At 46.9% G+C, this 21,225-nt stretch overlaps 1 protein-coding gene across 1 annotated transcript in view; it reads left to right on the forward strand.

Annotated features, from left to right (window-relative positions):
* SNX29 (sorting nexin 29) overlaps nt 1-21,225 on the forward strand; it is a 587,794-nt gene that overhangs the window by 85,069 nt on the left and 481,500 nt on the right. The window lies entirely within an intron of this gene.

The raw sequence follows: 21,225 nt of genomic DNA on the forward strand, positions 1-21,225 counted from the left end.
AGGCAGATTTGTTTGTCCCTTTGCCAGTCCATGGGACATTCCATACTCTTCGCCTGCACCGTATTTCAAAGGCATAGATTCATCTTTGGTCTGTAGTCTACAAAAAAGGAAACCACAGGTGTGAGGAACCCTTCCTGCTGGTGCTCACTCACCCTTCAGACATCTCTGCCCAGCATCGACCCCCGTGCATGTGCTCAGATTGGAGGAAGGAGAGAAGTCAGGGGTTTCCATTGCTAAAGAAGGAAGAATGGAGTCTGAGGAACAACTAGTGCTCTCTGATTCAGGGGAGAAAGGGAAATGACTAGATAATGGATGTTATGATGACATTGGCTGTTGTCACTTTGTATGATGGAAGGAGGTCATTTATCGTGGCACCGCCCAGCCTTGAATTCAGATGAGCAGGATATTTATAGATGTCCCAGTGTGCCCATTCCAGAGGGATCCATGGGGTACGGAGGATTGGGGGTTGCTGTTTTCCAAATTTCAGTCATTTATTTACTGGACTGTACCTGGCCTCCCCTCCCCCCCTTTTTTAAAAAGAAGGATTATTCAGGAAAACTAAAGTAAGTTTATAGAAAAAAAAGAAAACTCTATGCAGTCACTATAATGGCAGGCTCCTATTAATTATTAGTGTAAAAACAGTAAGAAGGCCGCGGTCCTGGCAGCAGCGGTCCTGGCAGCAGCGGTCCTGGCTTTCGCTGCCTCTCAGGGCTCAGAACCGAGGCTCATACCCTTGGTTCAAAGGGAGTGCACAGTTTCAGTCAGGTGTCGAAGGGGTCTTTGTGCCTACCGCAGACACTTTAACTGGAGGGACCATGAAGATTGGAAGAAAGGGAGAAAAAACCCCAAGCAAACAAACCACACACTACCTCTGGTTTATTGTTATTCAACTCCTTGTCTTTCGAGCGTCTCTATTTTCTTTTTAGATTTGAGTTATAAACAGCCCCAGTGCTGTCAGGTGCTGTGTGTTGGGCTGCCCGCCAGGCACTCCAGGGGGGAAGATGAGGCGTGCTGTTCCTGTTAAGGATTTGTACAACCTGTTTAGGAAAGGCTGAATGGGAAACCAGTTTGCTCCTTAAACATTCACTCAAACCACAATTAAAAGAAAACAAAAAATTTACAGCCTCAGAAACTCAGTGGAGGATTACCTTGAGTCTTAATACTCTTGACCTTGGTGGATTTGGTTAGTTTTTGGTTTATGGGTTATATACGTGGGTGAGACTTGCTCTTCAGTACTTGGACCGAAAAAAGAAAATAAAAATTTTAAAATAGTGAAACAAAACCAGACAAAATACCAAAACGAAAATACCCAACCAGTTGCTAGCAAATTATAGCGCCCCCGTGTGTTACAGCGGAGAACTGCGTGCCAGATGATGTTCGTTAGTGATGAGGAACTGGGCTGCCAACCCAAAGGTTTGTGGTTTGAACCCTCTATTTGCGCCGTGGGAGAGCAATGGGCAGTCTACGTCCCTGCCATTCCGGCCTCTGAAAGCCCGCTGGAGGGCCAGCTAGGAGTCGGTTCTGACTGGATGTTACTTGATCTCACAAGTTTTGAGATGCCTTTAGGTGGCTGACCTGTCGGGAGCTCTGCTCTTGCATTCTTGTTCCACCTAGAGGCTCCTGTCCACTCAATTCCTGGTTTTTATCTCATTTCTCTGTTTGAAAGCCAGTGGCTCTGAAAACAGGAATGTCACATATGGGGACAGAGGCCAGCAGTATAGCACCCGGCATCCTGCTTCTCAGGTAAATGGTATTTGTTTTGCCAGCCATTCTCAGGAGTGGAGGCAGGTCAAGTCTGTGGGTCTGCCTTTGAGGAAGGTGCCGGCCTGCTTGTGCGTTCTGGTTTAAGGCCGCGTCTCTGATCACATCCGAGTGATGCAGACGCCAGGGGTTTAGGCTGTTTTTGTTTGAGTTGTTTTTCTTTTTCTTTCTCAGACCATTTTCTGGAGACATTTCCCCAGTTTTATTTCTGGGAGGGACACATCCATGCCTCTGAAGAAAAATGTCATCACGCCCACATCTGTCCCTCAGTACTTGGTAGTCAATGGGGTTTGTGGGTGACAGACAGATAAGCAGACAGACAGACAGTAAGAGATGGCTGGAGCTCAAGTGGTGAGAAACAGGGCATGGTGCAGGCGTGGAGGGCCTGTTTTTCTGAAGCAGCTGCAAATTTGGGGGAACTTTCTGGGGACAGTAGTATCCTGGTTTACTTGACCGCACAGATAGGAGGCAAGGAGTCATGAGACGTGGAGGGTAATTTAACTTTTACTCCATCTTCCTGCCCTCACTCACTTCTCACCTAGTAGAGAAAGAAGAGCTTGTCTGTCCAGGACGTATCTCCGGTTGGCAGTGCCTAAGGTGTTGGGGTACACACTAGAAAGTTGGTGCTTTGAACCTGCCAGCTGCTCTTGGGGAAAGAAGGGAGGCAGTGTCTTCCTGTTGGAGGCTGGCTGTGGGTTAGGTTGAAGTCAAGGGCAGGTATGTTTGCTTTATTTTTGTTGGTTTGTGCTGGCCGTCTAGGTTGTATATATGAGGCTTGTTGACATTGAGGAAACACACTCGAGGCCCAGAAGACCTCAGTTCAGTGAGTGTGCCTGCTCTGTGCTGCCAGGATAGAGGACAAGGAACAGCTTCCTCACCTCTTCCAAGTCACTCCTGGCTCCCCTTGATACCCCAATGCAAGGGGCTCCCACTCCATTTCAGCCCCAGAACCCCTGGAGATGAGGTATAAAGGACAAGCCCTCTGCTGGGTAACCTTCCCTTTCAGAGTGTCTCGGAAACAGCAAAGGGTGCAGTCCTGGGGCTTCTCAGCGGCTTGTAGTTGTTATTGACAGAAGATGACATGATCACACGCCCAACAATAGCGTTCTCTTTCTATGAGGCTCTGTGGTGCTTAAGGAAACAGAACACAAAAGCCTACTGTGAAAACACAAAAGTCCGTTCTTTAGCAAAGCAGTAAAGGCAGTTTAGAGTGAAACAAAACACCCACATCTCAGCCCAGAGATGCTGTCTGTTTTGCAGATTAAGTCTGAGCTGCTCATTTTGAACATGCAGACAGCGCGATACCTGTTGGAGTGATAGCACCCTGCTGCTTTGTGGGAGCAGATGGCATCATAGCTGGGGGCCGTGCTGTGACGCTAGGCTGCCCTGGTTCCCGTTGATGCCCCGAGGTTCTGAACCACGCAGCACCTTGGCCTCCTCATCTGACATCAGGACCGGGTGAATACCCGTCTCATGTGATTATTGCGGAGATGAATCAGGAAGTGTTTATTGTAGAACTTGACCCACAGCGAACAGTCCGTGCGTGTTTCTGATGTGTGGATTTTGTGCTCTTCTTTCGTAACGCATTGCCACTGGGGCAAACCTGACTCAGAGATGACCCTGCCGTGGGTTTCTGAGCCTGTTACAGTGCGTGGAAAGAGGAGATGGTCCATCTTTTCTCCAGTGAAGCTGCTGGTGGATTTGAACCTCTAGGGAGGTATGACCTTTGGGTTTAATCATGCAACTCCCTACAGACTAAACCATGAGAACTCCCATCACGCTCATCCGATTTCTCACCCTCATAATCATCCTGAATGAATAGTATTTAATCCCTTGTTTTACTAACAATTCATTGGAGATGTGTGTGTTGTGTGTGTTTCTAGGCAATTTTGTACTGAGTTTCTGCACTCTTAAAATGAAAAGTTTTTCTTTTAAAGTGCTGGACTTGTAATGAGAAGACCAGTTGGTGCAACACACAGGGGTTCCATGGTGCCCTGTGTGTGTCGGTGTGTTTCAGTGACTTTATTTGATGGGACTTTTCCAAGTCATCGTCCTTATTACTTTCACCACATGACTGAGTCCTTACTGACTATACAGCTAAGGTGCGTAAAACACTAACATGGGGATGGCTAGTTTCCCTGTCTTATCAAGCTTAAATTAAGCAGCCCCAAAGGCAGAAAGCGAGCATCCCACTATCATCAAGAAGGAAGAACCAGAATGTGCAGCTTGTCCTTTGAACCTAAGATCTGTGTGTGAACTATCAAGGGAGAGCTGTGGCACTGGAGGGCGGTGGAGTGATATAAAGACAGTGGAAGGTGACAGTGGGAGGTGACAGCAGCAGCGCTGGCACCGAAGGTCATAGAGAACTAGACACTGGGGTGAGACACAGAGCTGTGGTCTCCTGGCCCAAGGAATGAGAAAGCTGGTTAGTTGGAGGCTGTGCCTTGTGAGGAGCTGGGTCGGCTGACCCACGGAGCATACAGCTGTGTGTGCTTGAGCCAAGGCTCAAGTGGGGGAGGTATACGGTTGGCAGAGAGCCTTGTAACACTTGCCTGAGCAGGGCAGGAGTGAGACTGAGAGGCTCAGAGTCAGAGAGAAGCCTGCCTGTGACCACACTTCCTGGTCCTGAGTGATGAAGTGTATCCTGAATATTCCTACACCTGAATTGGAACATGCTGCTTCTCTAAGAAACTCAGTAATCATGAGTATTGTCTGTGAGGTCTGTGTGGCCACTGCAGTGAATTATCAAACCCAGCAGAGAAGTGAGTGAGTGGTGTAGGAGGGACAGTTGGTGTTGGAATTGGTAGAAGGTGTTGAATGTTCATGCAACAATATGTCTGACCTCCTAGGAATTGGCTTTGTGCTGCTGTTGCCGGTGGTCCCTGTTAGAAATTTGTGGAGCTCAAACTGTTCCAGTCCATGCATGCCACAATGTTTCTGAAAGTCCAAGTAGACCTGGGCTCCATATCGTTTTTGAAGGCTCACTTCTTTTTGGCAGTAGATCTCCAGACCTTTCTTCTGTGGCACTTTTGAGTAGACTTGCTTCTGTCTTTTGGCTAGCAGTCATGTGTGTTAGCCATTTGCAGCGCCTGGGGGCTCCAGGCTTGTAGGAAGTGCTATACAAGAATATTGTGCACTGTGATTATTAGGGAGCTCTGATGCCCTCATGAGTAAGGAGTTGTGCTGCCAACCCAAAAGCAAGTGGTTCAAATCCATGAGCTGCTCCGAGGGAGAAAAATTGGAACTCTTCTATGTGATTTACAGCCTCTGAAAACCTGCTGGAGGGTAAGCTACGAGTCAATCCTAATTTGATGTCATATAATAACAGTATCATTATTATTCCTTCATGGCTTAGCTATTAACTGAAGGGTTGATAGTTTGAACCGACCAGTTGCTCCACAGGAGAAAGATGTAGCAGTTTGCTCCTGTAAAGATTACAGTCTTGCAGACTCTTTGGAGCAGCGCAGTTCTGCCCTGTAGGGTCTCTGTGATTTCAGATTAACACTCTAGAAGTGTGTTGAGGTTTTGGTTTTGGTAGTATTATTTTTTAATTTTCATTAATTTCTGCTTTCTTGTTTCTTTGTGGTAAATCTCCAGTCATGGGCCAAAGGGTATGCGCATATTAATAGGCTTGGCATGAATAACAGTTTTTTGTTCTTAATTAGCAAGCTCTCATAGTGTGAGAGCTTCCAGTTTGTTTGCAGCACCAGTATCAGCAGCTAATATTTTTATGTGTTTCTGCTGCTTTTTGAACTGGAAAATGGCCCTTTGCAGGCCCTTTGGGTGGTTATGCATTCCCTCAAGGAGAGGTGCATCTCCAGGCTTCTGTTTGACGTTTGCACCACCATCCAGTTCAGATTGTTTGTCCATGTTGTTTCGTTTCAGGGCCTCTTACCCATGTATGTTCTGCTTGATTTGGAAATGAGAATGAGGACAGGAAGGATGGGATCAGGCCTCTGGGTTTTGGCTTCTCTTAGAGCTGTGAGGTCCCGGTCGGGGCTGGAAGCTGATGAGTCTGCCTTTTCAGGGCACTTTGCTTTGAGGCTAAGCTGTTGTTGGCTTGCATGCTCGCTCTCTCTCGCACTCTTTCTCTCTCTCTCTCTCTCTCTCTCATTCATTCCTTTTTGTATGTTTTTCTTCTCCTTTCCCTCCCCTGCCTCACCTTGCTATGCACCCTTTGTTCCAGATTGTTCTCATACATACAATGCTTAATCATATATTCCTTTCAGAAATTTTTTCCTCTCTTTGGTTCTAATGTAGTGTTCATTATCCACTCTTTTACCATTCCCTCCCATGTCTGTCCTATTTTATAATAGTGGTGTTATATAGTATTTATCCTTTTGTGACTGAGATATTTCACTTAGCATAATGTCCTCAAGACTCTCCTTTGTTGTATAATGTCACTGTTTTTCATTTCTGCATATTATTCCATTGTGTGGATGTTCTGTAGTTTTTTTATCCATTCGTTTATTGATGGGCACTTGGGTTGCTTCCATCTCTTTGCTATTGTGAATAATGCAGCAATTAACATGGGTGTGCATACATCTGTTTGAGTTATGGCTCTGGTTTCTTTAGGGTATATTCCTGTCAGTGGAATTTCTGGGTCAAAGAAAGCACCAGATCACCTTCCATAGTTAGTGGCTGCACCATTTTACACTCCCACCAACAGTAAGAGTTCCAATCTCTCCATAACTTCACCAGCACTTGTCGTTTGCTGCGCTGTTGAATTTTGCTATTGTTGCTGGGGTGAGATAATATCTAATAGTTGTTTTGATTTGCATTTCTCTGATAGCTCGGAATTTTTTATATTTCTTCTTGTATTTGCTTGCCATCTGAACGTCTTCTTTGGTGAATGTTGTTGCTTTTAAATTGACGTCAAGCTGACTATGATTCATAGCAACTCATTCCGCATTAGATCTGGACCCTGCCTTGTCCTGTGCCACCCGTATCATCTCAGCTATAATTGATGCCATTGTTAAGGTCACTGTCAGTCCATCGCGTTGAGGGGTCTCCCCCTTCTTTGCTGACTCGCTACTATATGGAACATTATGCCATTTTCCAAGGACTGGGCCCTCCTAGTGACATGACCAAAGTACGTGAGACAAAGGTTCACCATCCTTCCCTCTAAGGAACACACTTTCTGCTTTCTCTCTAAGGCATATTTATTTGTTCTCTTGGAAGTCCATGGGATATGCAGTACTCTTCTCCAGCACTACAGCTCAGAGGCATCAATTTTTCTTCTGTTATCTTTATTCATTGTCCAACTCTCAGATGCCTAGGAAGCAATGAAAAAGACCATGGTTTGGATCAGGCACACCTTAATCTTTAAACTGACATCCTTGCTCATCAGCAGTGACTGGAGTCTTTCTCAGGCAACACGTCTTTTGATTTATTAAAATTGTGCTGACTGATCCTTACACATGCAAGCCACCCAGTGCAAGTTGCTACCTCTCCACCTTGTAGTCGGCCCACTTCCACTAACCCCAGAGATACTCAGGCAGCAACCAAGCTGTCCCTGTTAATGTCGCCCCCTGCTGGATGGCGCAGGCACTAGCCTATGTATATTCTCTCCTGTTAATGCTGCCCCCTGCTGGATGGCCCAGGCACTAGCCCATGTATGTTCTCCCTCACCACCTTTTCCTGTTAATGCCGCCCCCTGCTGTATGGCCCAGGCACTAGCCTGTGTATAGTCTCTTCTCTCTCAATTCCTTTCCCTCCAGGAACACATAATATTTTTTGTAACTTATGATGTGTTTTCCGTCACAGATGGTTCAGAAGATTTTACCTTTGGCTGTTGTTTTCCTGTTTATATAAAATACGGAGTACTGGTGGTGCAGTAATCATTGCTTGTAATTGAAAGGTTGCCCATTTCAGCCCACCAGCCACTCTGGAGAAGAAAGATGGGGCATTCCACTTACATTCAAATTACAGCCTCAGAAATCACAGTGCAGTTCTGCTTTGTCCTGCAGGGTCACTGTGAGATGGAATCAATTTGACATCAGTGGATATTTATGTAAAATAATGTACAGCAGTTGTGATACAACCCCTTTGAGCTCCTCTTTTTTTTTTAAAAATCATGCTCAATGCTTTTACTCTTTACCCAACCAATAACAAAGTTATACTCTGTGCAACTATAAATGTTGGCTGAGAGAGTAAATACAGTTTCAGGGTTAGGAGACCTGAATTTCTTCTGTGACATTTCTTCATGTCACACACTCATGTGTTCCAGATATCCCAAGACGTTAGCTCATACATATTGTTGTCTTTTCTTGGTGAAGATCTGTGCGTGCCCATATTAATTTATTTCCATGTCAGGAAACACGCAGGTCATGACAGACAGGCTGATTCTAGGGCACCGTGGTGGTGTATGACCAAGAATCCAGTCTCTAATAAGGCCCCTAATCAAACGAAATGATTATTTTTTATTATTATTAATTTTAATGAACATTTACATAGACTTTGGATTTCCATTCGTTCATTGTTGCACTCTCATTCATTCTTGAGAATAATTTTGGTGGGCAAACAGGAAAGCATTTTGCCTAATACACTGAAATAAAGATCAAAGGAAAGCAGTGTTTCAAAGGGAGATTAAACATACAAAGAAACCTGTCATTACCCTGTAAGACCTTGAAAAATATCTCTCAGGCCTTCTCAAACCATGTTGCAGCTGGTACAGAATTTGCTCTCTGTCATCATCTATTGGCTAAGCTATTTTGCTGTGTTGTTGTTGTGTACTGTAGAGTTAGAATCGACTCATAGCTGACCCTCAGAGGGTTTTCCAAAGCAGTTAATCGCACAGGAGGGGATTACCCATCCTTCTCTCCCGCAGCAGCTGGTGGATTCGAACCGCTTGCCTTTGTGACCGCAGTGCAGCTTCTTGCCACTAGACCACCAGAGCTCCATCAAATTTGACTGATGTGAACAATAGCTCTGAACCTTGCTGTGTCCCGCACCTTCGCCGTGATCTCTGATAAGCTTGAGCCCATGGTTACAGTTACTGCATCAATCTGTCTTGTCGACGGTCTGCCGTTCTTTCTCTGACCCCCCCCATCTCTCCCAGCATGACATCTCTTTCCAAGGACTGCTCTCTCCTAACAAGAAGCTGGAAGAACGTGAGACAAATTTTCACCATCCTGGCCTCTGAGGAGCGCCCTGGTTGCACTGCCTTCAAGACAGACTTGGTTCTTTTTTGGCCATCCATGAAATAGTCAGTACTCTTCGCCTGTGTTGTTGTTGTTGTTGTTATGTGCCATCAAGTCGCTTGTGACTCATCGCGACCCTATGTGCAACAGCCCTAAACGCTCTGTCCTGTGCCAATTGCACTGTCTCCGACATACCCATCCAGATTACCCCAGTCACTGAATCAATCCACCTCATAGAGGGCCTTCCCCTCCTGCGCCTTCACCCTACCAAGCATGATGACCAAGGACTGGTCCCTCCTTACAACATGTCCAAAGTATGTTAACTTTTCGCCTATAGAGAAAAAAAAATTTTTTTGTATTTCACAGTTCTGTTTAGTGATTTATTTTACCTGTACTTTTCAGAGCTGAATCTGGAGCACTAGATTTTCATTCAATAGTCCTGTGATCCCGTCCATGGGAGACAGAGGTGGGGAGGGGTTGGTAAACTATCGTGATGAGTGTGGACACAGACCGAGGGTGGCGTTGTTCTGAATTAGCAAGTGCTTTTGGGTGGGAATAATTGAACTGTGACCCTGTCAAGCTTTCATTAAAAGCAGGACACTTGATCTTAAAGGCTGTTTGAGAGACAGATGTGAGCCATGAGGACGATATGGGGTCCAAGCTGATGAATAATCATAGTGATGGTTGGCAGCCATCAAATGTAAGGCGAAGGCACTGTGCTAGGTGCTTCCTGACATTGTCCCAGCTTCAGTGCAGCCTGCAAACTGCAGACATCACTGCCCCATTTACAGATGGGAAAGTCACTCAGACAGAGGCAGTGCACGGGGCTCACGGGCAGCCAAAGCTCCGTATCCACCTCTGTTCCCTGTTCCTTTGGACTCTGGGAGCCGGTGTTTTTGCCTTTTTCTATGAGTTGATCATAAACTTACAAATCACAGCAGAACGTCGCCTGACTTCCTTCCTTTGGGCATGTCATGGAGGGAACGATTGTTGACGGGAAACATCATGTCTGGTGGAGATGAGGGTCAGCGAGTACGAGGGTGACCCCCGGTGGCTCGATGGACCCAGCCATCCCAGCTCATGTCATTGACCATCAGGACCACACAGGACTGGCCATTCTGTTCTGTTGTGTCATGCGGAGCTGATTCACGGGCATCTGCTGGCCAGGCAATCCATCCTGACCTGACTTCCTGATTGCTGTGATGGCCTCATCCTGTCAGCTGCCCTTAAATGTGCGTTCCGGGGAGGAGCTGCTGCGAATGCACTCGGAACCCCTCTGCCACCCTGCGCTCTTCCTGCCTTTCTCTGACTTTCCTCGTCTCTTCAGGCCAAGTGACTAGGAGGTGCATACACAGGCCGGGTGGGCTCTGCTGTTGAGATGCTTCAGGCTGCAGGGTTTTGACTCAGTCTGTTTAGCAGGCCTGACAGTGTCACTCCAGTGCTCCAGCAGAAAGCTGGAAGCAGGAGCAGGCACGGGCAGACCTCGTAAGCGGGCCTGGTACCTGCGGAAAGGTCAGAACCCACAGGGTGGGGAGGGTGCTGGCCCTCGGAAATGGGGGCCTTCCCCCTGTAGGTGGCCTCTTCTGAGTCCCAGGGCCCTGGAGCACGGGGCTGCCTTTGCTGGTTGATGCTCTGGGATTGTGTTCTTGTTCTTTGAAAGGCCTTTAGCCTTCACTGACTGGGATGCCCTTGTTTGGGCCTGAGGGTGGGCGCAGAGGGCAGGAGGAAACCGCCCATGGCCATGCATTGCATTGCATAGAGTCCTTGGGCGATGTTAATGTCTTATGCTCAGCGACTAACCAAAAGGTTGGAGGTTTGAGCCCGCCCCGGCACCTCAGAGGAAAGGCCTGGAGCATGACTGGCCTAGAATCCACCCTCGGAAGCCCCATAGAAGCCACGCTGCCCACGGGATTTCCATGAATTGGAGTTGACTCTGCAGCAACAGATTTGGTTTTGGTTTTATGCATTAAGTGGCCGGAAGGGGAACGGAGTTCTGAATTCTCAGGAGAGTGCTTTTCTTGACATAGAATGAGGAGTACTTTCTTTCTGTGCTCATTTCTTCCTTTCCCCTTTCTTTTCACTCTCTGTTGCATTCTCTCTCTCACACACCTTCTACGCCTCGAGCTGGAGAACTGTGTGATAAGCAGCACGCCCTCCTTCGCTGGCTCGGGTGGAGGAGGGGAGGGCGTTACTTCTGCATCATGTACACTGTGAACAAGGTGACCAAGCTCTGCCCTCAGGAGCTGCCAGGTGAATGGGGAAGGCAAACAGCGACGAAGTTAGTGGATGCGAGAACTCAGTCTGTGACGAGGGTTAGAAAGACAAAGCAGCGGAGGTGGGCCCCTCTCTCTCAGGTGGCTGGTGCTGTGGCCTGAAGGAGGGAGGGACTTGACCCATGTGAGTGGCAGGTAGTTGTGGGAGAAGAGCCAAGTGGGAGGATTATAGAGTGAGGGAAACGCTTGGCTTTTTCTTAAAGGCAAGAAGAGGTCACCGATGGGGAGTTTTCAGCAGAAGATGATGTTGTTTCTCACTTCCTTTTGTGAGAAAAGCTTTGCAGCTTTTGTGTCACTTCGAATAGATTCCTTTAGTCTCTGTACCTTCCTGAAAGGAGCTCTCGTGGCCTAGTGGATAGGAGTTGTGCTGCCAACACAAAAGCAGGTAGTTCGAATCCACCAGCTGTTCTAAAGGAGAAAGAGGGGCAGTCTCCTCTCTGGTAATTTATAGCCTCTGAAAACCAACTGGAGGGCCAGCTATGAATCATTTCCAACTTAAACACAACAATATGTGACAACAGGAAACACCACCTAACAACAAAGGTCAACGCATTCCTGACGGGAGCAGTTCACGGAGCCCTCCGCTGTGCCTCTCAGGGTGTGGGGTCTGGAGTTGACGTCACGGCCAACACTCCTCTCGAGCTGCTGACGGGTCCCCCCCAGCATCCTGACTGAGGAGCTCAAGCATCCAGAGATGCGTCCTGTGCTATAAGCCAAAGGTAAAGGAGGAAGTCACTTTTCACAGCCGATGACTGCAGCTTTCAGGACCTGTGACACCCGGATACACATCTACGGGAATATGAGTCCTTTGGGGACTGGGGCCTCCCAGTCCTGTCCCCTTGAGCCCAAAAATAGAGCCTGACGTGTCATCATTGCTCAAGAAACGTTTGTTAAAGGAGAGAATGAATGTATCTAATATTTATTTGAGTTCTCCCAGCATGAACGATTCAGAAAGTGTTCTGTAAAAAGGAGCTGATGGGAGGTTTGCTGAAGGTGGACTTGCTGTGTTAGTGCCTGAGAGGGCGAACGAGCGAAGGGTTTGGCCTGCTTGTTCTGTTGTGCGGATGAGGCCGTGGGTTATGGTTCTGATGAGAACTCTGGCAGTGCTGGGTCCCTTGACTGCTCTCTGCCTCAGTTTCCCAAACTGTAAAATGAGGCCAATCTCAAGGAAAGAAGCCACATGCTCATTGGCAGGGGTTCCAGAACCAGACCCGCCATGTCTGATTGTTGTAAGTGACTCGCTGGTCTTATCAGCTGTTCTGATGTCTTCATTTTCACTCTGCTTGAGGTCCATTTTAAAAAAAATTTTTTTGTTAATTTTAATGAAAGTTTACAGACTTTGGATTTCCAGTCATTCATTGTTGCCCTTTTCTCCCTGCCCAGTTAACTCTTCTCTTTGAAAAGTAAAAGAAAAATGCTTTCCTTTTTAATTTTTACTTTTACTCTGTAGATATATCCAGTTGGCATTTTCCTTTATCTCAGGTCATTTGTATTATTAAAACAAAAAGAGAAAACCAAAACTCACTGCTGTGGCGTGGGAACCCACTCCTGGCTGACCCTCCAGGGGAGTTTCGGAGGATGTAAATCTCATGGTGGGAGATTTCCCATCTTTCTCTTGGAGCAGCTGGTGGATTCAAACCACCCGCCCTTGGGTTGGCAGCACAACAGCCTACTGACTAGGCCATCGGAGCCCCCATGTATCAGTAAACACGGCAGCTTTGACATTGAACCTGGAACACTTTACAGCCTAGACCAGGTGTTGACAAGAGAAGGAGGCCAGACTGGATGGAAAGGGCAGACTGGGTTTTGTGGCAGGGCCCACAAAAGGGGGAATCGGCTTAATCATGAAAGACAAATGTCACATCAAGTGTTGATCCCAAGTGGCCAGTAAGCCCCTTACATCCTTAGAGCCGCTGGAAGATTCCAAAACCAAAACCTTGACCCATGGTTATTTATTTGATTTGATTCATATCGACCCTCCAGGGCAGAGCAGAACAGTCCCATAGCATTTCCAAGGCCATAATCCCTGGAAGCAAACCACCCGCCTTTCTCGCAAAACCCAACTGATAGTTTCAAATGGCTTTTGGTTAGAGTGCTTGACCACTGTGCCACCCTAGGGCTCCTTGCTGGAAGATTAGACATATAAACCCTTTATTTACTCAAAGTTGGTAAGGAGCTGTGGTGGCATAGTGTGCTGTGGGTTGTGTTGTTACCTGATAGACCAGTGGTTTGAATCCACCGTCTGTTCTAGTAGAGAATGATGGGCAGTATACTCTGTTGTAGAGATTTACAGCCTCAGAAACCTGATGGAGGGTCGCTGCGAGACAGCCTCCGATGGTCATGCTTTGATTTGTTGTTCTGAGGCTGGAGGTTGTGGATCAATTTAGGACTGTTTGGGGGTAAAGAACACTGGGGTGCTCCCCTTCCCGAGGTGAAGGACCTTGATCAGGTGCCTCAGCTTCACTGCACTCAGTTCTGCAGTCCGTCATGTGGAGATTTTGTGGCTTGTGGATCCTTACAAGGTGAATGACGTGTCTAGCACAGACCCTTGAGCCAATTCTATTTAGAGAACTTGGATGGAGGCTCAGAGAAAGTTTTAGAAGCCTCCGACAGCTGTTTGAAAAATTGAGTTTGTTCATGCATGTGTGTCTTACTAAATGAAAGACCTTTCCCTTTCTCTTATCCTCTCAAAGGGTTCCAGATCCTAAAAACAGAAGAAAAAAAAATGTGGCAACTGTGCAGTAATGACTGAGCAACGTTAGTCATCGAGGTGGCGGCAATATCATTGCTGCTCTGCCCTCTGGTGGAATGTACGTGGTCAGCTTCAGCCTGACTGATGGTCTTCAGACCACCCCCAAGTGTTAGCTGTGGGGGCACTGGCCAGCTGTGGACCCTGCCTGTGCTTCAGTGTCATCTACTGGAAAACAAGGCTAATTGGGGTACCTGATAATGGGATAATGATAGGCGTTCCCCATCCTGAAAACATGACCTGAGCCTTGATGAACTGCGAGTGGGTAGACTCCATCCAGCTAAGACCTCTATCATCCTGTTGTACCCATAAACTTTCCAGTAGGGACGAGAAGACTGGTCTCTTGGCAGGAGTGATCCTGGAAGACAGACTTTCTCCATTGGGGTGGTTCCACCCCCCAGGGGACGCTTGACAATGCTCTGTGAGAGAGGTGGCAGAGGTGCTAGTGGAGGAGGCCAGGGATTTTGCTGTTGTTGTTAAGTCAGGTTCTGTTAAACATTATGTAATACCGTTCTGCTTTGTCCTGTACAGTCGCTTGGACACAGAATAGACTCAGTGACAATGGGGTTGGCTTTTGGCTCTTCCTACCAGGGCAGCCTCCACATCAGAGCCATTCAACCCCAGCTGGCGACGGTGCTTGGATTGAGCCACCCTGAGAGGAACAGGAAGAAGCAGCCAAGAGGGCTTTCTACCCCTTTACATCTAGATGCTAGTCTTTGTAGTAAGGATTTTTTTTTTTAAACCATTCTGCCTCCTGCATGGCTTAGGGAAATGAAGTGTAGGAGAAAAGTGAATATAAATGAAATGACAGATCTGAGAAATCACTGGAAAAAGAGGAAGACCCTCCACGAGATGGGTTGGCACGGGCTGTACCTGTGGGCTCGTAGGTAGCAATGATTGTGAGGAAGGAGCGGGAAGGAGCAGTATTTCATTGCTTTGTACCTCGAATCGCTGTGAGTCAGCACCTAGGAACAACAGCGTGCGTCCACCACGGGACCAGACCCGGGCTGTGGTGGTGGTATAATGTTGTTCTTCAATAGTGCTTTGGCTCTTTGTAGGCCCTTTTCTTTTGTCATCAGCTTTTCTATTCCAGTGAGGATTGCAGTTGAAGTGTGTATCCTGCTTGCAGAGCATATGTAGATAGCTTTCAGTAGTCCTGACATTTTCTAATTCATGAGCGTGGACTGCCCTCCCTTTATGCACGCCTCTTGTACTAGTTTTTAACATAGGCAGGGAGCTCTGGTGGCCTAGGGGCAAGGAATCGTGCTGCAGACCTGAAGCCACATGGTTCAAATCCACCAGCTGCTCCACAGAAGAAAGACGGGCTGTCTCTTCCCGTGCGATTTACAGCTTCTGAAAACTTGCTGGAAGGGGGTGTGTGTCAGCCATGAGCAGGTTCCAACTCGACAACACATAACAACAATAACACATAACAACAATAACGTAAGTATTTTTTGTCCTGAGTACATTAACTCCTAGGTATTTTCCAATTTTTGTGGTTATAAATGGCGTTGTGGTATTAATGTCATTTTTGAAATCTTGATGTAAGGGAAACCAGCTGGTTTTGATGTGTTGATATTTTACTCTACCTTTCGGGTTGGTCAGTTCTTCTATTACGTATAGCTGCTTTCTTGTGGAATCTTTAGATTTTTCTATGTTTAGGAGCATGCCATCTGCACATAGGGTTGATTCGACATCTTCCTTTCCAATTTGGATGCCTCGCTTGCCTGGTATCTGGCTAGGACTTCCAGTAAAGTATTGACTAAAAGGGCTAAAAAAAAATGAATCCTTCACAACCTTTTGGAAAAATGAGAATCCACAAGTGAATGAATTTCTTTGCTTGAACGTTGGTTTGTTTGGGAGCTGGAAGTTTCAATCAAGTGGCTCTATCAGCCAATTATGGGAAGAGCAGCATTAGAACCACCAGGGGGCGTCCTGGGCCTTTTCTCCACTTTCGCCCATTGCGATTTTTAATGTTTTCTTTGCTGCCTGGGATTCAGGGATGAGGTGGAGGGGTGGTGGTGGGAGTGGGAGCAATGACTTTCTTCTCGTTAAAACCCATTTAGCACACGTAGGACATCCTATAGTTACCCATGGCTGGTGACTTTCCGAAGGGGAAGAATAGGTCTCTGGCCCTGTTTTGCAAAAGTATATACAACTAATGAGAAAATGTTTCTCCTTTGCCACTGTTTACAATGCAGTATAATGGATTAGCCATGAGCATTTATTCAACTTTCAACTCTCAATCATTGTCTTCTTCCCCCTTTTCTTTTGGAAGGTAAGAGTGGTGGGGAGTGGACAGGAGTTAGCCCAGCTAATCAACGCGGTTCTTTCCTCTGGAACTGTTGTCATTTGTGATCCGGAACCAGGGCACAGAGGTCAAGAACAGCCACCTTGATTGTCAGCCGACCTTGCTAAGTGGATCCTTTTTTTCTCTTGGCTATTACTGGGAAGGATTCTAAGTGCTAGTGCGGTGTCCGGGCTCACGTTGCCTGGCAACGTCATTCCAAACATTTGGCAGCTTGAGAACTGAAGTTGAGGAGCTCCGTCATGATTCAGAGTCGATTCGGGGCCCAGCCGGCTGCTTGGCTGAGGGCTTAGGATAACATTTTAGGATGAGATTGTGGCACAACAGCCTTTAAATGCCTTTCCCTCTGAGTCCCTCCCTCCCTTTTATTGCAAGGACTCCATCTAATTGATGTGACCAACATGTATCTCAAAGCTGTGAAGGTCTCTTTGTAGAGAAGACGTTGCACTGAATTATGTCTCCCAGGACTTCTCTGGCTCGCTTCGAGTTTGCAAAGTTCCAGACGGAACTTAGACCTGCTTCACTGCTTTGCTCATTTGCTTATTCCCAGGAGCTCTGGCCGCATAGTTGTACTGTATCAGGCAGCTAACCAGAAGGGCAGCAGTCTGAATCCACTAGCCAATCACTGAGAAAAGATGGGCAGGCTCTTCCCATAAAGATTTAAAGCCTCAGAAAACCCCGTGGAAGGTCGTGATGAGTCAGAATTGACTCCTAGCAATATGCAACAATAGCAATCGATGCTGTGATAGAAATAGCAATTTTACTGCTCCCATTAACATTTACTGAGCTTCTTTCTTGTGTTGGGTCCCAAGAAAGAGAGACATTATTTTGGTTCTTGTAAACTCCATGCCTCAGAATACCACCATCATGGACTGTTATAAGTGAGGTATTCAGTATATATACAAATATATGTCAATTATATAAAAAAATAAATTGCTTTGGTGCTTGAGGGGCTGATCCAGTGTCCCCAGGGAATCCTTGCTAGACCCCTAGGCTCTTAGACTTGTGCCCACAGCTTCTGACTGGTAATTAACTAATCACTCACCAGCTACTCACTGATATCCTATTATGTGCCATACACTGTGCTGGGCTCCAGCCAAATGTCTGTCAACCTTGACACAATTAGTGCCAGGGGTCATTCTTTGCTGTGGGCCTGCAATGTGCACTGTAGGCTGTTGAACAGCATCCCTGGCCTCCACCCACTAGATGTCAGTAGCATCCCTGCCAGTTGTGACAACAGAAATCTCTGCAGGTGTGATCAGACGTGGAGGAGACATTGCCATTCCTGTTCGAGGAACAGGGATACGGCAGGAAACATAGTGTTAAGTGCTAGTGGGGGAGAGGACAGCTGCAAACGTGAGTGTTAGGTGCTGCTGTGCTGTCCAAAGAAGACCGAAGCCAGCAGGAGGAGAGGCTGTTCTAGACAGGGCTTGGTGGGAAGGCCTCCTTGATAAGACGACTGTGGAGCAGAGTGAGGGAGGGAGCCAGGGGGTCTTGGAGAGTGTTCTCAGCTGAGGACACAGTCAGTGTAAGGCCTTGGGTTGGGAGGTTCCTGGGCATGACTGGAGCCAACAGGAGATGAGAACAGAGAGGTAAGAGAGGTGAGGGCTGAGTTGGGATGACTTCAGCTTTGACTCTTGGTAAGATGAGACTCCAGTGGCTTTTGAGCAGAAGAGAGATGCCATCTGCCCCGTCATTCAGAAGGACCACTCTGCACGGGGGTAGAGAATGGACCATGGGCATTGTGCAGGCTGAGGGGACAGAAGGGAGAGTAGCTGGTTGGGGATGAGTATGGTCAAGGCGAGAGGGCTTTCCGCTCCGGAGGTCGACCCGTGTTTAGGTGTTTATCTATGTGCTGCATACTCACAGTTAAGAGACCAGTCTTCTCAGTTCTCGCTTGAACTTACAGAGTTCAAGGAACCCTCTGCATCTTTAACCTGTCACTTCTGTTGGATCCTTCTATCGCTAAGTCTCTTCTACCACCATTCCTTGAATCAGCACTTCTTGGGAAATGGCCAGTGAGCTTCTCACCAGAACTGTGTTAGGGCTTTACTGACTGCTCGTGGATGTCCGTGTGTCCTACAGTGGTGCTGTGTGTGTGTCTGTGATGCTGGAAGCTATACCGCTGGTATTTCAAACAGCAGCAGCATTCTTGATGGGCAATTATAGGGTCCCTAAGAGCTCCTTTGTCCTGCTCTTTGCCTTTCAGAACCTTTTGTGTGCCTCTCACTCTGTTTCCCCTAATAAGCAATTGATCCCATCCCCAGTGAAGGTTCTTCAATCAATGAAAGCTCTGCTTCGTCCACATCATTAAGTTCATCTCTGCCTTCTGAGCTGGAAGGCTCATCGCCCAACATGGTCTCAGACAATGTTCCTTGCTGTTTCAAAATTTTCCACTGGCCAGTTTTTGGATTTTTTTTAAAATTATCAAATACTTTTGGGCTTTTTTATTCAACACATTACAGGTCCCCAAAACTGCAGCTTTAAGAGAAGTGAAGGACACGCTTAAAGTCACAGGTACGAAACGCTGATTCTTAACACAAACCCTGGTGGTTGTTGTTTACCATCGAGCGTAACAGAAGTAGCTGACCCTCCAGAGGGTTTTCAGAGACAGTAAATGGGACTGGAGACAATTGTTCATCCTTCTCCCACAGATGCGAACCACGTGCCTTTGGGATTGAAGCGCAATTTCTATTTGTAAACAGAATGATTGTGGTGTTTTGTGTCGTGTAGTTGAAAACCGAGCTAGTTTTCAACCACAGGGAGGAGACTTCCCAGTGCAGGAGGCCCCAGTATTCACCCAAGCCGGTGACCTGGAAGAATCCCCACGAGCCCCTTCACTGAGCGACTCTATGCGCTGTGACCTCAGACCTGCCTTCCAGGAGGAAGGTCTGGCCAGTTTTTAAAGAAGTAAACCACCGGGTCTTCCTGTCAGTCTGTCATAGTCGAGAAGCTCCATGGAAACCTGTCCAGCATCATAGTAATACACAAGCCATCACAGGAAGATAAGCTGACAGAGCAGTGGTGGAACCCAGGGTTTGATCATCTGCATCCAGCCAAATTTAAGGCTTGGATTCCAGATACAACAGGGAAAAAGAAACTTAGAATTCACTTCTGTAAACTGTGGTCTTTCTTGGTTTTTAAACCACCACTCCGCTCTGTGACTAGTTTAAAAATCAAGGTAAGGGTTGATGCTTGTGGGCACTCAGCTTCCAGGAGAATCTTCTCAAGGAAAGTCAGACGTCCAGATTGCCCTTGCTCGAGTTCATCTGGGCCAGTGCTTCTGTAGTTCGATAGTAAGTATAGTGTAGTGTAGTGTAGTGTAGTGTAGTGTAGTGTAGTATATTTACAGTAAAGTTATAGTAAAGTTACAGGATAGTTACAGGGTGGTTACAGGATAGTGATAGGATAGGATAGGATAATTCTACAGTTCTTCTCTAGTAGGAAATGCCAAGGGCCGTGTGGAGAGAGCCATATTTGACCTCCATCAACTCCACAATATCCACAACAGAAAACCAATTCCCATGAGTGTAGACATGTTCCCCACACTCCCACGCCTCTTTCTACTCATCCCAACACCAATTTTACTGCTCAAATGGGTAAAAAAAATCCATTGTACTAGCTCACAGACCACACAGAGCTGTATTAGAGAAGTCAGAAGGCTACAGTTTAAGTTAGTAGCATAATTCACTCACTCAGTCAGGAAAGCTGCTGAAATATGTTTGCAGACACTTCAGCCTTCAACCTGACCATGCCTTTAGGGCAGTATTACAAAGCTTAGCCCTGCCAGTTATGGCTCTAAGTCGTCCAACAGACTTGGGCCAAGGCTCCTGCTCTGGTTCCATGGGGTAGCAGTCCCCAGGCAGCCCCATGTCATGTGGGGACTTTGGTTCTCTGCTTTGACTGTGGCTGCTGCACACCTGTATGTCTAGTTGGTGCAACAATCTCTGGCCCCGAAGGACGTGCTGCATTCTCTTGCTGCTGCTTTGACGGTGGTGAGAGTCTCAGATCCTGATGCTGAATCCACTCAATTTTGTGGTGAGACTAGCCAGTCCCCTTTGGGTAGAGTAACACACCCTATTCTCAGATTCTCACCCATCCACATGGCAAAGTCAATGGCTAGGGTAGCTATTTTGAATGATAAACCCTTAACAGCAAAAGTTCTTGCCACTTTTTTCTTGACCTCCACGAGTCTTGGCCCTGTGGCTCCTCTGGGATCATTCCTCAGCCAGCTTCAGGTTGGGGCCATACACAATACAGCTTTCGAAATAGTTGATCCCTTCCAACCCGGAAAATCTGTTGTGAACATTTCCCACATAAATCTTTGTTCAAGATAGTTGATGGGGCCCATCTTTCTTGCCGCACATTGCACTCCAAGCATTCCTTACCTTCCAGAAGTGGGTCCAAGACCAGATTTTATCAAGAAAAGAGGATGCCAGAGACTTGCTTTTAATAGTGCTCCAGATGTCTGCTGGGAGTATCCCGCAGGTGTGTGGCATATAGTCAAATTGGCTTTGAACTTGGCACGACACTACCTTTTATTAACAGTTCCTTTTTGCCAGTTGCCTGGCTTCTCCCTGCTGGCCAGAGACTGAGGCAGACTTTGGGGGTGTCAGAGAAGTCGGCTTCAATCTTCAGTATGTGAGACAGCAAAGTGAGCTGTTTCCTCCACATATCAGGCTTCCATTAACCCAGGCATGAAGCCTGACGCTACTAAGAATCCAATTTAGAGAGTGAATTTTGAGGGAGAGTAAACAGCCACCAACAATCTTTAAAGAAGTTCGTCTCTTGTATGAACTGGATTTTTCTTCTGAGCAGAGTAGACAGCTTAGCAGCAGGTATCTTTTTTTTTTTTTTAAGTTTAGGTGGTTTACTAATAATAGGGAAAAAATTTTTTTAAATGGTAACAAATGCTGTCTGTGTTTCGAGGACACGCTCTCCCTTCCTTCTTCTCCCAGAAGCCTTCAGGCTCACCTGTCACCCACAGAAGCT

This window comes from Elephantulus edwardii, unplaced genomic scaffold (assembly GCF_000299155.1).
Source record: "Elephantulus edwardii isolate Elephantulus edwardi_28Jun2011 unplaced genomic scaffold, EleEdw1.0 scaffold00145, whole genome shotgun sequence".
Taxonomy (NCBI): Eukaryota; Metazoa; Chordata; class Mammalia; order Macroscelidea; family Macroscelididae; genus Elephantulus; species Elephantulus edwardii.